The 15,811-nt window shown below is 38.9% G+C and overlaps 1 protein-coding gene across 2 annotated transcripts in view; it reads right to left on the reverse strand.

Moving 5' to 3' along the window:
- PIWIL2 (piwi like RNA-mediated gene silencing 2) overlaps positions 1-15,811 on the reverse strand; it is a 94,298-nt gene that overhangs the window by 63,337 nt on the left and 15,150 nt on the right. The window lies entirely within an intron of this gene.

Raw genomic sequence — 15,811 nt, forward strand, 5'->3', positions numbered from 1 at the left:
GCCACAACTAGAGAAAGCCCTCGCACAGAAACGAAGATCCAACACAGCCATAAATAAATAAATAAATTTAAAAATTCATGACATATGTCAATATTAAAAATATATATATCACACATATTAATTATTTCACAGTTTCACTGGGTCAGTAATTTGAATGTGGCTTAATTGGGTGCCTCTGGTTCAGCATCTTGCACAAGGCTGCAAGCAAGGTGTCAACCAGGGCTGCAGACATCTCAAGCCTCAACTGAAGGAGGATCTGGTTCTAAGCTCACTTCATTGGGGTGCTCCACAACCTGGCAGCTGGCTTCCCCAGGGTGAGTGACCTGAGACAGCAAGAGAGAGCACCCAAGACAGACACCATAGTCTGTTTATAATCTCACTTCAGAAGTGACATCCATCGACACCAAAAGCAAAGGCAACAAAGGCAAAATTAACAAGTAGGACTACACCAAACCAAAAAGATTGGGACTTCCCTGGTGGCGCAGTGGTTAAGAATCTGCCTGCCAATGCAGGGGACACGGGTTCAATCCGTGGTCCGGGAAGATCCCACATGCCGCGGAGCAAATAAGCCCGTGCGCCACAACTACTGAGCCTGTGCTCTAGAGCCCGCGAGCCACAACTACTGAAGCCCGTACACCTAGAGCCCATGCTCCGCAACAAGAGAAGCCACTGCAATGAGAAGCCCGCGCACCGCAAGGAAGAGTAGCCCTCGCTCACCACAACTAGAGAAAGCCCACGCGCAGCAACAAAGACCCAATGCAGCCAAAAATTAATTAATTAAAAAAAAACCACCCATTTCTCTTAAAAAAAAACAAACCCAAAAGCTTCTGCACAGCAAAGGAAACCATCAACAAAATGAAAAGAAACCTACAAAATGGGAGAAAGTATTTGCAAATCACATATCTGATAAGGAGTTAATATCCAAAATATATAAAAAACTCACATAACTCAATAGCAAAAAAAAAAGCAAACAATCTGATTAAAGAATGGGCAAAGAATCTGAACAGATATTCTTCCAAAGACGACATACAAATGGCCAACAGGTACATGAAAACGTGCTCAACATCACTAATCATCAAGGAAATGCAAATCAAAACCACGAGATCACCTCACACCTGTTAGAATGGCTACTATCAACAATACAAGAAACAAGTGTTGGTGAGGATGTGCAGAAAAGGGAACCCTTATACACTTTGGTGGGAATGTAAATTGGTGCAGCCACTATGAAAAACAGAATGGAGGGTCCTCAAAAAACTAAAAACAGAACTACCATATGATTCAGCAATTCCACTTCTGGGAATTTACCTGAAGGAAATAAAAACACTAACTCAAAAAGATATATACACTACCATATTTGCGGCATTATTTACAAAAGCCAAGACCTAGAAGCATCGTAAGTGTCCATGAATAGATGAATGGAAAAAGGAAACGTATATATATGTATACACACACACACACTGCAATATTATTCAGCTATAAAGAAAAGAAGGAAATCCCACCATTTGTGACAACACGAATGGACCTCAAGAGCATTTATGTTAAGTGAAATAAGGCAGACAGAGAAAGACAAATACTGTATGATTTCATGTATGTGTGAAATCTAACAGAAAGGAAGGGAGGGAGAGAGGGAGGGAGGGAGGGAGGGAGGGAGGAAGGAAGGAAGGAAAGAAGGGAGGGAGGGAGGGAGGGAGGAAGGAAGGAAGGAAGGAAGGAAGGAAGGGAGAAACCAAACCTTCAATTCATACAGAGAACAGATTGGTGGTTGCCAGATGCAGGGGGTAGGAAATAGGTAAAATGGGTGAAGGTGGTCAAAAGGTACAAATTTCCAGTTATAAAATAAATATGTCCTGGGGTTGTAATGTACAACATGGTGACTATAGTTAATAATAGTATACTGTATATTTGAAAGTTGCTTTCAAATCTTAAAAGTTCTCACTACAAGAAAAAATTTGTTCATGTCTGGTAATGGATGTTAACAAGACTTACTGTGGTGATCATTTTGCAATATATACATACATTATGTTGTACACCTGAAATTAATATGACATATGTCAATTACATCTCAATTTTTTTAAAAGTAATATTCTATCCAATCCCTTTTGTCATTTTTTTTTTTTTTTTTTTTTTTTTGCGGTACGTGGGCCTCTCACTGTTGTGGCCTCTCCCATTGCAGAGCACAGGCTCCAGACACGCAGGCTCAGCAGCCATGGCTCATGGGCCTAGCTGCTCCGCGGCATGTGGGATCTTCCCGGACCGGGGCACGAGCCCGTGTCCCGTGCATCGGCAGGCGGACTCTCAACCACTGCGCCACCAGGGAAGCCCTGCCATATCTTTTTTTAAAACTGTAGTATAGTTGATTCACAATGTTGTGTTAGTTTCACGTGGACAGCCAAGTGATTAAGTCATACATATATATCTATTCTTTTTCAGATTCTTTTCCATTATAAGTTATTACAAGATATTGAATATAGTTCTCTGTGTTATACAGAAGGTCCTTGTTGTTTATTTTGTATACAGTAGTGTGTATATATTAATTTTAAACTCCTAATTTATCCCTCCCCATCTTTCCCCTTTGGTAACAGTGAGTTTGTTTTTTTATGTCTGTGAGTCTATTTCTCATTTGTAGATAAGTTCATTTTTAACTTTTTTTTTAAGATTCTACATATAAGTCATATCATATGATATTTGTCTTTCTCTGTTGACTTACTTCACTTAATATGATAATCTCTGGGTCCAGCCATGTTGCTGCAAGTGGCATTATTTCATCCTTTTTATGGCTGAGTAATATTCCATTGTGTGTGTGTGTATACACACACACCACATCTTTATCCATTTATCTGGCAGTGGTCATTTAGGTTGCTTCCATGTCTTGGCTATTGTAAACAGTGCAGCTGTGAACATTGGGGTACATGTATCTTTTCAAATTAGAGTTTTCTCTGCATATATGCCCAGGAATGGAACTGGTGGATCATATGGTAACTCTGTTTTTAGTTTTTTAAGTAATGGAGGTTCCTCTATACTGTTGTCAATTATGGCTGCACCAATTTACATTCCCACCAACAGTGTAGAGGAGGGTGCCTTTTACTCCACACCCTCTCCAGCATTTATTATTTGTAGACTTTTTGATGATGGCCATTCTGACCAGAGTGAGGTGATACTTCATTGTAGCTTTGATTTGCATTTCTCTAGTTTTGATTTGCATTTCTCTAATAATTAGCAATTTTGAGCATCTTTCCATGTGTCTGTTGGCCATCTGTATGTCTTCTTTGGAGAAATGTCTATTTAGGTCTTCTGACCATTTTTTAATTGGGTTGGTTGTTGCCAGATTTCATTCATTAGAAACAAGTCAATAAATCCAGCCCACACTCAGGGGGGCAGGAGGAGTTGATTACAGAAGGGCCAAGCAGCAGAAATACTGGGAAACCACATCTAGACACATTACAGGTATTCCTCAGAGATACTGTGGTTAAGTTACAAACTGCAATAAAGCGAGTATTACAAAGCAAGTCCCTCAAAATTTTTGGTTTCCTAGTGCATGTAAAAGTTGCATCTGATGAAACTGTAAACTCACAGATGTTCAATGAGCCCCAGTAATTTAAAAAATATAAAGAAAACTAAAGGCAGTTTTTAATCAAATTGATTAAATCAAGTTGCTTTAATCTGAAAAACAGTCTAAGAAGAAAAATTATGCAGGATAACACAGATAAGAATGATAGCAAACTTCTTTGTGGAGACATGGAAAGCCAGAAGAGGAGTGCCATCTTTGAAGCTCTGAAAGAAAACAATTTTAAGCTAAGATTCCATACTCATTAAAAATATCTTTCAAAAATGAAAGTGAGGGCTTCCCTGGTGGTGCAGTGGTTGAGAGTCCGCCTGCCGATGCACGGGACACGGGTTTGTGCCCCAGTTCAGGAAGATCCCACATGCCGCGGAGCGGCTGGGCCCGTGAGCCATGGCCGCAGAGCCTGTGCGTCCGGAGGCTGTGCTCTGCAACAGGAGAGGCCACAACAGTGAGAGGCCCGTGTACCGCAAAAAAAAAAAAAAAGAAAGTGAAATAAACACTTTTTTTAAAAGTTGTGTTTACACTATACTGTGGTCTATTAAGTGTGCAATAGCGTCTAAAAATTGTACGTATCTTAATTTAAAAATACTTTATTGCTAAAAAATGCTAACCATCATCTGAGACTTCAGCCAGTTGTAATCTTTTTGCAATAGTAATATCAAAGATCATTGATCGCAGATCACCATAACAAACATAATAATGATAAAAAGTTTGAAATATTGTGAGAATTATCAAAATATGACAGAGACACACAAAGTGAGCAAATGTTGTTGGAAAAATGGTGCCAACAGACTTTTTTGATGCAGGGTTGCCACAAACCTTCAACCTGTAAAAAACACCATAATGCATAGCACAATAAAATGAGGAATGCCTGAATAGCGAGACTGCTGAAAACCAAAGGCAAAAAAAAAAAATATATATATATATATATATAATACCTTAAACAAAAAAAAAGGTATGTCATTAGCAGATTCCACACTAAAGGAAATACTACAGGGGGTTCTTCAAGCAAAGGGAAAATAAGATAGAATCCTAAGAGATGCAGAAGAAACGAAGAACAAATAAAATTTCAGAATACTGGAGTAAAAAGGGGCTCCCAAAACTCCCAAGGGAGCATGTGGGAGAAACATAGATTCTGGAATCAGAAATCAGAATGGAAGATGGCAGAGAAGGAAGACTCTGAGCTCACCTCCTCTCATGGACACACCAATATTACAACTATTTACAGAGCACTACTGATAAGAAAGATGGGACTCTACCAGAAAATTATCTTCTACAACTGATGATATAAAGAAGGAAGCACAATGAGATGGGTAGGAGGAATGGAGTTCTGATATAATCAAGTCCCATACCCCTGGGTGGGTAGCCCACAAACAGGAGGATAATTACAATTGCAGAGGTTCTCCCCAAGGAGTGAAGGTCTGAGCCCTGCACTGGGCTTCCCTGCACCAGGGTCCTACACTAGGAAGATGAGCACCCAGAATGTTTCACTTAGAAGGCCAGTGGGGCTTATTTTCAGGCGATCCAAAGGGCTGTGGGGAATAGAGACTCTACTCTTAAAGGGCTCACACAAAATCTCACATACTCTAGGACCCAGGGCAGAAGCAGTAATTTGAAAGGAGCCTGGACCAGACCTACCTGCTTATCTGGAGAGTCTCCCAGAGAGGCAGGAAGCAACTGCAGCTCACACTAGGCACACGGACACTGGCAGCATTTTGGGGAGCTTGTTCTACCACATGAACGCTGGTGCTGGTAAGCACCACTTTGGAATCCTCCCTCTAGCTTGTCAGCCTCAGGACCCAACCCCACACCTCACCCACCAGCTTGTAGGCACCAGTACTGGGATACCTCAGACCTGGCAACTACCCAGGCAGGGAAACAGCCACATCCACCAGCAGGCAGGCTACCTTAAGACCTGCCTGAGCTCACAGCCACCACTGGACATGACCTTCTTCACCAGATGGCCCATGACCTGGCTCCACACACCAGTGAGCCAGCACTATCCCTAGGACCCCCTGGGCCCCATTCCTGCATACCAGCAGGCTGACACAGCCCCAGGAGGTCCTGGGCCCCAGCCCTACCCACTAGCAGGCCAACACCAGCTCTAAGATACCTTGGACTCTTCAGCCAGCCACTCCAGGAACCAGTCCCACTCACCAATAGGCTGGCATCAGCCTTAGGACACCCCAGAACCTGCAGTCAGCTGTGTCAGGAACCAGCCCCAATCATCTGGGAACACCAGTCTCACAAACACCCATGCCAGAAGCCAGCTGTGCTCACCAGTGAGCCAGCACTCGTCCTAGGACACCCTGGAGTTCCACAGCCAGCCACCTTGTGACTGGTCATGCCAGTCAGAGGCTGGCAGCCTCTGCACAATGGACCAGGGCCAGCCACGCCTACCAGACCACCCACAATAGTCAGTCCACCACAACTGAAGGACCCATGCAGCCCACATGGGGACACCCATAGGGCATATAGACCAGAGGGGACCAAGCTGCTGGAACACATAGAATGTCTCCAAAAAAAGCCACTCCACCAAAGTCAGGAAATATAACCAACCTACCAGATACATAGAAATAGCAAGTTAGGCAAAATGAGGCAACAGAGGAACATGGCCCAAATGAAGGAACAAGATAAAACCAGAACTAAGTGAAGTGCAGACAGGCAATCCACCTAGTAAATAGTTCAAGGTAATGACCATAAAGATGATCAAAGAACTCAGTAGAAGAATGGATGAACAGAGTGAGGAGTTTAAAAACGAGTTAGAATACATAAAGGAAAATCAAAAGGAGCTGAAGAATACAGTAACTGAGATGAAATATATACTAGATGGAATCAACAGTAGATTAAATGATACAGAGGAATGGATCAGCAAGCTATAAGTCTGAGTAGTGCAAATCACTGAAGCTGAACCAAAAAAAAAGCAAAAAGAATAAAAAGAAATGAGGACAATTTAAGAGATCTCTGGGACAACATCAATTCCAATAACATTCGCATTATAGGGGTCCCAAAAGGAGAAGAGAGAAAGAAAGGGGGTAGAGAGCATATCTGAACACATAATAGCTGAAAATCCCCCTAACGTGGGAAAGGAAACAGACATCCAGGTCCAGGAAGCACCAGAGAGTCCCAAATAGGATCAACCCAAAGAGGACCATACCAAGACACACTGTAATTACAATGGCAAAAATTAAAGATAAAAAGAGAATACTAAAAGCAGCCAGGGAAAAGCAACAAGTTACATACAAAGGAACTCCCGTAAGGCTATCAACTGACTTTTCAGCAGAAACTCTGCAAGCCAGAAGGGAGTGGCACAGGAGACACTGCTTTGGGAAACAACCCCGGTGTTCTCCTTACTTGCTGCAAGTAATAATAAATCCTTCCCTCTCCCAGAAAAAAAAAGGAGGGGGGGAGTGGCATAATATATTTAAAGTGATGAAAGGGGAAAATCTAAAACCAAGGACACTCTAACCAGCAAGGCTCTTGTTCAGATTTCATGAAGAGATCAAAAGCTTTATAGACAAGCAAAAGCTAAAAGAGTTCAGCACCACCAAACCAGCTTTACAAGAAATGTTAAAGGGATTTCTCTAAGCAAAAAAGAAAAAGCCACAACTACAAACATGAAAATTATGAAAGAAGAAAGCTCACTGGTAAAGGTAAATATACAGTAAAAGTAGAAAATCAACCACATACAAAGCTAGTAGGAAGGTTAAAAGACAAAAGCAGTAAAATCATCTATATCCACAGTTAGTAGTTAAGTGATACACAAAACAAAAAGATAAAAATATGATATCAAAACAGTAATCATTGGGGGAGAGAAGTAAAAAATGCAGAGCTATTAAAATGTGTTTGAAATTAAGACAGCAGCAACTTAAAATAATCATATATATAAACCTCATGATAAACACAAACCAAAAATCCATAATAGATATACACAAAAAAGAAAAAGGAATCCAAACATAACACTAAAGATAGTCATTAAATCACAAGGGAAGAGAACAAAAACAGAAAAACGTAACAAAAAAGAACTAAAAAACAACCCAAAACAATTAAAAGAATGGCAATATGTACATACCTACCAATAATTACTTTAAATGTAAAGGCACCAAATGATCCAATCAGAAGACAGAGGAGCTGAGTGGATACAAAAACAAGACCCATATATATGTTGCTTACAAGACACTCACTTTAGATCTACAGAGATACATAGACTGAAAGTGAGACGATGGAAAAGTATTCTGTGCAAATGGAAATCAAAAGAAAGCCAGGGTAGCAATACATATATCAGACAAAATAGACTTTAAAAACAAAGACTGTTAAAAGAGACAAAAAAGAACACTACATAATGATCAAGGGATCAAGCCAAGAAGAAGATAAAACAATTATAAATATATATGCAACCAACATGGGAGCACTTAAACACATAAAAAAGTACGAACAGACATAAAGGGAGAAATTGGCAGTAACACGATAATAGTAGGGGATTTTAACACCCCACGTACATCAATGGACAGATCATCCAGAAAGAAAATCAGTAAGGAAACACTGACCTTAAATGACACATTAGACCAGATGAACTTAATAGATATATATATAGAACATTCCATCCAAGAGCAGCAGAATACATTCTTTTCAAGTACATATGGAACATTCTCCAGGGTACATCACATGCTAGGCTACAGAACAATTCTCAGCAAATTTAAGAAAACTGAAATCATATCAAGCATATTTTCTGACTATAACACTATGAGACTAGAAATCAACTACAAAGAAAAGAAAACTGCAAAAAACCAAACACGTAGAGGCTAAACAATAAGCTACTAAAAAAGGCGTCACTGAAGAAATTTTAAAAATACCTGAAGACAAATGAAAAAAAACCCACAATGATCCAAAATCTACGGGACACAGCAAAAGTAGTTCTAACAGGAAAGTTTATAGTGATACAAGCCTATCTCAAGAAACAAGAAAAATCTCAAAGAAACAACCTAACCCTACACCTAAAGGAACTAGAGAAAGAAGAACAAACAAAATCCAAAGTCAGTAGAAGGAGAGAAATCATAAAGAACACAGCAGAAATAAACGAAATAGAGACTAAAAAGGCAACAGAAAGGATTAATGAAACTAAGAGCTTGTTCTCTGAATAGATAAACCTTGAGCTAGACACATCAAGAAAAAAAGAGTTCCCAGATCAATAAAATCAGAAGTGAAAAAGAAGTTACACTGTCACCACAGAAATACAAAGGATTACAAGAGATTATTACAAACAACTATGTGAATAAAATGGACAACATAGATGAAATAGACAAATTCCTAGAAATGTACAATTTCACAAGACTGAACCAGGAAGAAATGGACAATCTGAGCAGACCAATTACCAGTAATGAAATTTCAATAATAAAAAAACTCACAACAAACAAAAGTCCAGGACCAGATGGCTTCACAGGTGAATTCTATCAAAAATTTATACAAGAGTTAACACCTATCCTTCCCAAATTGCTGCAAAAACTTGCAAAGGAAGGCAAATTCTGAACTCATTCTATAAGGCCAGTATCACCTTGATACCAAATCCACACAAAGATATCCCCAAAAAAGAAAATTATAGGCCAATATCACTGAAAAATATAGATACAAAAATTCTCAACAAGATATTAGCAAACTGAATTCAACAATACATTAAAAGGATGTATATACCACGATCAAGTGGGCTTTATTCCAGGGATGGTTCAATATCCACAAATCAATCAGTGTGACACACCACATTAACAAACTGAAGAATAAAAATCATATGATCATCTCAGTAGATGCAGAAAAAGCTTTCGACAAAATTCAACACCCACTTATGATAAAAACTCTCTAGAAAGTAGGCACAGAGGGAACCTACCTCAACATAATAAAGGCCATATAATGACAAACCCACAGCCACCATTGTTCTCAATGGTGAAAAACTGAAACCATTTCCTCTAAGATCAGGAACAAGACAAAGTTGCCCACTCTCACCACTATTTTTCAACATAGTTTTGGAAGTCCTAGCCACAGCAATCAGAGAAAAAAAAGAAATAAAAGGAATCCAAATCGGAAAAGAAGAAGTAAAACTGTCACTGTCTGCAGATGACATGATACTATACAGAGAGAACCCTAAAGATGCCACCAGAAAACTACTAGAGCTAATCAATGAATTTGGTAAAGTAGCAGGATACAAAATTAATGCACAGAAATCTCTCGCATTCCTATACACTAATGATGAAAATTCTGAAAGAGAAATTAAGGAAACACTCCCATTTACCATTGCAACAAAAAGAATAAAATACCTAGGAATAAACCTACCTAAGGAGACAAAAGACCTGTATGCAGGAAACTATAAGACAATGATGAAAGAAATTAAAGATAATACAAACAGATGGAGAGATATATTATGTTCTTGGAAAGGAAGAACGAACATTGGGAAAATGACTATACTACCCAAAGCAATCTACAGATTCAATGCAATCCCTATCAAACTACCAACAGCATTTTTCACAGAACTAGAACAAAAAATTTCACAATTTGTATGGAAACACAAAAGACCCCGAATAGCTAAAGCAATCTTGAGAAAGAAAAACGGAGCTGGAGGAATCAGGCTCCTGGACTTCAGACTATACTACAAAGCTACAGTAATCAAGATAGTATAGTACAGGCACAAAAACAGAAATAAAGATCAATGGAACAGGATAGAAAGCCCACAGATAAAGCCACGCACATATGGTCACTTTATCTTTGATAAAGGAGGCAAGAATATACAATGGAGAAAAGACAGCCTCTTCAATAACTGGGGCTCAGAAAACTGGCCAGCTACATGTAAAAGAATGAAATTAGAACACTCCCTAACACCATACACAAAAATAAACTCAAAATGGATTAAAGACCTAATGTAAGGCCAGATGCTATAAAACTCTTAGCAGAAAACAGAAGCAGAACACTCTATGACATAAATCACAGCAAGATCCTTTTTGAACCCCTCCTAGAGAAATGGAAATAAAAACAAAAATAAACAAATGGGACCTAATGAAACTTAAAAGCTTTTGCATAGCAAAGGAAACTATAAAAAAGACGAAAAGACAATCCTCAGAATGGGAGAAAATATTTGCAAACAGAGCAACTGACAAAGGAATTATCTCCAAAATATACATGCAGCTCATGCAGCTCAACATCAAAAAAACAACTCAATCCAAAAATGGACAGAAGACCTAAAAAGACATTTCTCCAAAGAAGATATGCAGATTGCCAACAAACACATGAAAAGATGCTCAACATCACTAATCATTAGAGAAATGCAAATCAAAACTACAATGAGGTATCACCTCACACTGGGCAGAATGGCCATCATCAAAAAATCTACAAACAATAAATGCTGGAGAGGGTGTGGAGAAAAGGGAACCCTCTTGCACTGTTGGTGGGAATGTAAATGGATACAGCCACTATGGAGAACAGTACGGAGGTTCCTTAAAAACTAAAAATAGAATTACCATATGATCCAGCAATCCCACTACTGGGCATATACCCTGAGAAAACCATAATTCAAAAAGAGTCATGTACCACAATGTTCATTGCAGCACTATTTACAATAGCCAGGATATGGAAGCAACCTAAGTGTCCATCAACAGATGAATGGATAAAGAAGATGTGGTACATATATACAATGGAATATTACTCAGCCATAAAAAGAAACGAAACTGAGTTCTCTGTAGTGAGGTGGATGGACCTAGAGTCTGTCACACAGAATGAAGTAAGTCAGAAAGAGAAAAACAAGTATCATATGCTAACACATATATATGGAATCTAAAAAGAAAAAATTGGTTCTGATGAACCTAGGGGCAGGACAGGAATAAAGACACAGATGTAGAAAACGGACTTGAGGACACAGGGAGGGGGAAGGGTAAGCTGGGACGAAGTGAGAGAATAGCACTGACATATATACACTGCCAAATGTAAAACAGATAGTTAGTGGGAAACAGCTGTATCACACAGGGAGATCAGCTCAGTGCTTTACCACCACCTAGAGGGGAGGGATAAGGAGGGTGGGAGGGAGATGCAAGAGGGAGCGGATATGGGGATATACGTATGCATATAGCTGATTCATTTTGTTATACAGCAGAAACTAACACAACACTGTAAAGCAATTATACTCCAATAAAAATGTTAAAAAAAAAACATAGAAAACACAATGAAATAGCACCTCACACTTGTCAAAATGGCTATCATCAAAAAGACCACAGATGGGGCTTCCCTGGTGGTACAGTGGTTAAGAATCTGCCTGCCAATGCAGGCGACATGTGTTCGAGCCCTGGTCCAGGAACATCCCACATGCCACAGAGCAACTAAGCCCGAGCGCCACAACTACTGAGCCACAACTACTGAGCCTGCGCTCTAGAGCCCACGAGCCACAACTACTGAAGCCCGTGTGCCACAACTACTGAAGCCCGTGCGCCTAGAGCCCGTGCTCTGCAACAAGACAAGCCACTGCAGTGAGAAGCCCACGCACAACGAAGTATAGGCCCCACTCGCTGTAACTAGAGAAAGCCCACGCGTAGCAAAGAAGACCCAATGCAGCCAAAAATAATAAATAAATAAAATAAATTTTAAAAAGAAAAAAAAAGACCACAGATAGCAAATGTTGGCAAGGATGTGGAGGAAAGGGAACCTCTGTACACTGTTGGTGAGAATATAAATTTGTGCAGCCTCTGAGGAAAACAGTATTGAGTTCCTCAAAAAACTAAAAATATATCATATGAGCCAGCAATTCCACTCCTGGGTACATATCCAAAGAAAACACTAATTCATAAAGATGCATGCAAACCACTGCTCACAACAGCATTATTATTATTTACAATAGTCAAGATATGGGAGTGACCTAAGTGTCCACAAACAAATGAATGGATAAAGAAGAACTGAGATACATACATACACATACACACACGAGCGCACGCGCGCGCGCACACACACACACACACTGCAATACTACTTAGCCATGAAAAAAGAATGAAATTTTGCCATTTGCAACAATATGGAAGGATCTGGAGGGTATTATGCTTAGTGAAATGAGTCAGAGAAAGACGAATACTGCATTTTATCACTTACATGTGGAATCTAAAAAAACAGACTAGTGAATATAACAAAAAAGAAAGAGACTCACAGTTAGAGAGAACAAACTAGTGGTTACCAGTGGGTAGAGGGAAGGGGGGAGGGCAAGATAAGGGTATGGGATTCAGGGGGGGTCCCAACTATTATGTACAAAATAAATAAGCTACAAGGATATACCATACAGCACAGGGAACATAGTCAATATTTTATAATAATTTTAAATGGAGTATAATCTATAAAAATTTTCAATCACTTCATTGTACATCTGAAACTAATATAATACTGTAAATCAACTATACCTCAATAAAAAATAAACTTAATTTCAAAAAAGAACTCAGAATGGCTTTAGATTTTTCCAACAGTAAATCTGAAAGCAAAAAGAAAATGGAGCAAAACTGCAGTGGCATTTTCTGGAGAGCTCAACAAAAATATTCTGAAATTAATCTGGAAAATAAATGTGAAAAATAGTTATAGGAAAGAAAAAGGAAGATAGTGGATATAAGAGCAAGGTAGAAGGACTTGCCTTACCATACTAAAATATATTACTAACCATAATAATTTTTTAGAAGTGTAGTACCTACACAGCATTTAACATATCAAATCTAAAATTAAAATATGAAAAAAAAGAAGGGATGAAGCAATATTAAAATCAAGTTTGGGCTTGCTCAAAAGGTACAAATAAGGTAAAAAAGATATAAGGATGGTGTAAGAGGTGGTTGTTTACTCACTTACAGAATGAAAAAGTGGAAAAATTCAGAAATAAGGTGTATTCAAATAGAGCGGTACTATGAGAACACCCAAAGAGTTAAATTTAAATAAGGAAATAGTCTCACTGTGAAAGAATATGTGAACATGAATAAAGATTATACCGAAGGAAAAAAAAAAAACAATGGAACCATGATTTTTAAATTCCAAGGGAAAACTATCTCCAAACTCAAATTTTATGCCCAATCAAACTAAGGTAAAATAGATTTCAAACACGTAAGAGCTCAGAAACAAGAGTAAACCAGGAAGAAGTCGTCATGGGATCGAACTACAGGATACCTGTGGTGAGAGGGAAAGGGAGTCGTCGCCACAGTGAAGGGGAATCCCAGACAGTAACTATCAGCTACGCTGGAGAGCAACCAGTCCAGTGTCACTGAACACTCTCCCTAGTCAATATCAATCAAATTGCCAATTGACTTTCTGTCTTATTTTCACTAAATTATTCAAAGTTGCACACGAAGGAGTAAGGGAGGGTACAGAATAAAAATTCTGAAAACAGAATTCCTTGACAAATAATAAAACCTAATAAAACTGCAATAATTAAAACAGTATCACACTGGTTTGAACGAGTGGTTCAAAATGAAATATTCAGAAATAAATCCAAGTATTTTAGCATTTGATAGTGATTTAAATCTAAAGAAAAATGTTTTTCAATAAATTGTGTAACGGTACCAAAACAATCATTATGATCCTAACATCACACCAAGTTCCAGAAGGTTTAAAACATTGGAAATTAAAACAAGTAGACCTTTCTAAGTAGAAAAACAAAGACAGTAACCATAAAGAAAGAAAGAGTGAATTTAAAGACATCTATTTTTATGTAATAAACATTCTTGAACACTTACTACAGGCTAGGAATAAACTACGTCTGGGTGTACCATGTGAGAGAAAGAGAGATGGTCCCCACTATCAAGGAGAGAGAGTCTAGGAGAGACAAAATAAATAATTACAAATTCAGTCAAAAAGGTCTGAGTCTTCCTTAACCTCTCTCTTTCTCTCACACTCCACCACCCAGTTGGGAAATTGACTGAATGCTACTTTGAGAACATATCCAGAGGCCAACCCCTTCTCACCACCTTTATTGCTGCCACCCCCTCATTTCTCCACTGGATTATTACAAGAGCTTCCTGGCTGGTCTCCCCACTTCTACCCCATCCCACCAAACCTATTCTCCACGCAGTAAGTAACAAGAGGGATCCTTTCACAACTCAAGTCACATTGTGTCACTCCTTGGCTACAAGCCCTATGTTTCACTCACACTAAAACCGAAACTCTTGACAACAGACTTAGAAAGCTTTATATCCTCAGCTCTTCCTTCCAACTACTCCATCCTTCCACTGCCCTCACCTCACTTGCTCTGCTCTAGCCACCCTGGCTTCCCTGCTGCTCCTTGAAGAGCCAGACATATTTCTGGCTTAGGCCTTTACCTCAACTGTCCCTCTAACAAGAATTCCCTTAGCCCAATTATTTACCTGGCTAACTCCTTCACCTGTTCCAAGTGTTGGTTCAAATGAGCTTGACATGTTACTGAAATGACAGCTCTCTCCCCTCTCCATCCCACCCCTAGTACTCCTGATCTCTCCTACCCTGTGTTCTATCTTTTCTTTCCTCCATACCTCTTATCACTTCTAGTACCCTATACAATTTACTTATCATGCTTATTATTTACTATTTATCTCACGTGACTACAATGCAAACTCCGTGAGGAGAGGGATCTTTGTTTTGTTAACTGATAAGTTCCAAAACTCTGGTACAAACTGGAGCGCTATACATATATGTTGATGGAATGAATGAATTTATCAGAGAAGCAAAGATTATAAGCTTGGTAACACCCAGCAGTTATACATAGCTGGTGAGAAAATAAACTAAGTAAATTTTCTAGAGGGTAATCGGTCAATATATATTTAAACATCTTATTATAGTAAATATTTCAAGTCTTTAAAATGTTCGACCTTTTCATTAAGTAATTCCACTTCTAGGTACACAACCTAAAAAAATCATAGATGCACACAGATTTATGTATAAGACAGGATTTCATGTAACGATTACAAATTATACACATCTATATTTACTACAGTAAATATTTACTAGAGTAATACACTTAAACAAGAACTCAGGGTAGGTGTATATTAAACCAAGTCTTCGTAACCAGAGACTTACATACATTCCTCCTCAGTCTAAGTGCAGCAGGTCTCTATTCAGATGCCTATCCTGGTAGGACTCACAGAAAGAGCACATCAATTCAGCATTCTCAATCTATTCTACAATTTAAAACCCGAACGGAACAATGGCTTATCTGTATTTATTACCAGCTATTACTGAACTTCTCAGAAAATTGTTTGTTAAACGTAGATGCCACCATCCACTCAC

This window comes from Orcinus orca, chromosome 6 (assembly GCF_937001465.1).
Source record: "Orcinus orca chromosome 6, mOrcOrc1.1, whole genome shotgun sequence".
NCBI lineage: Eukaryota > Metazoa > Chordata > Mammalia > Artiodactyla > Delphinidae > Orcinus > Orcinus orca.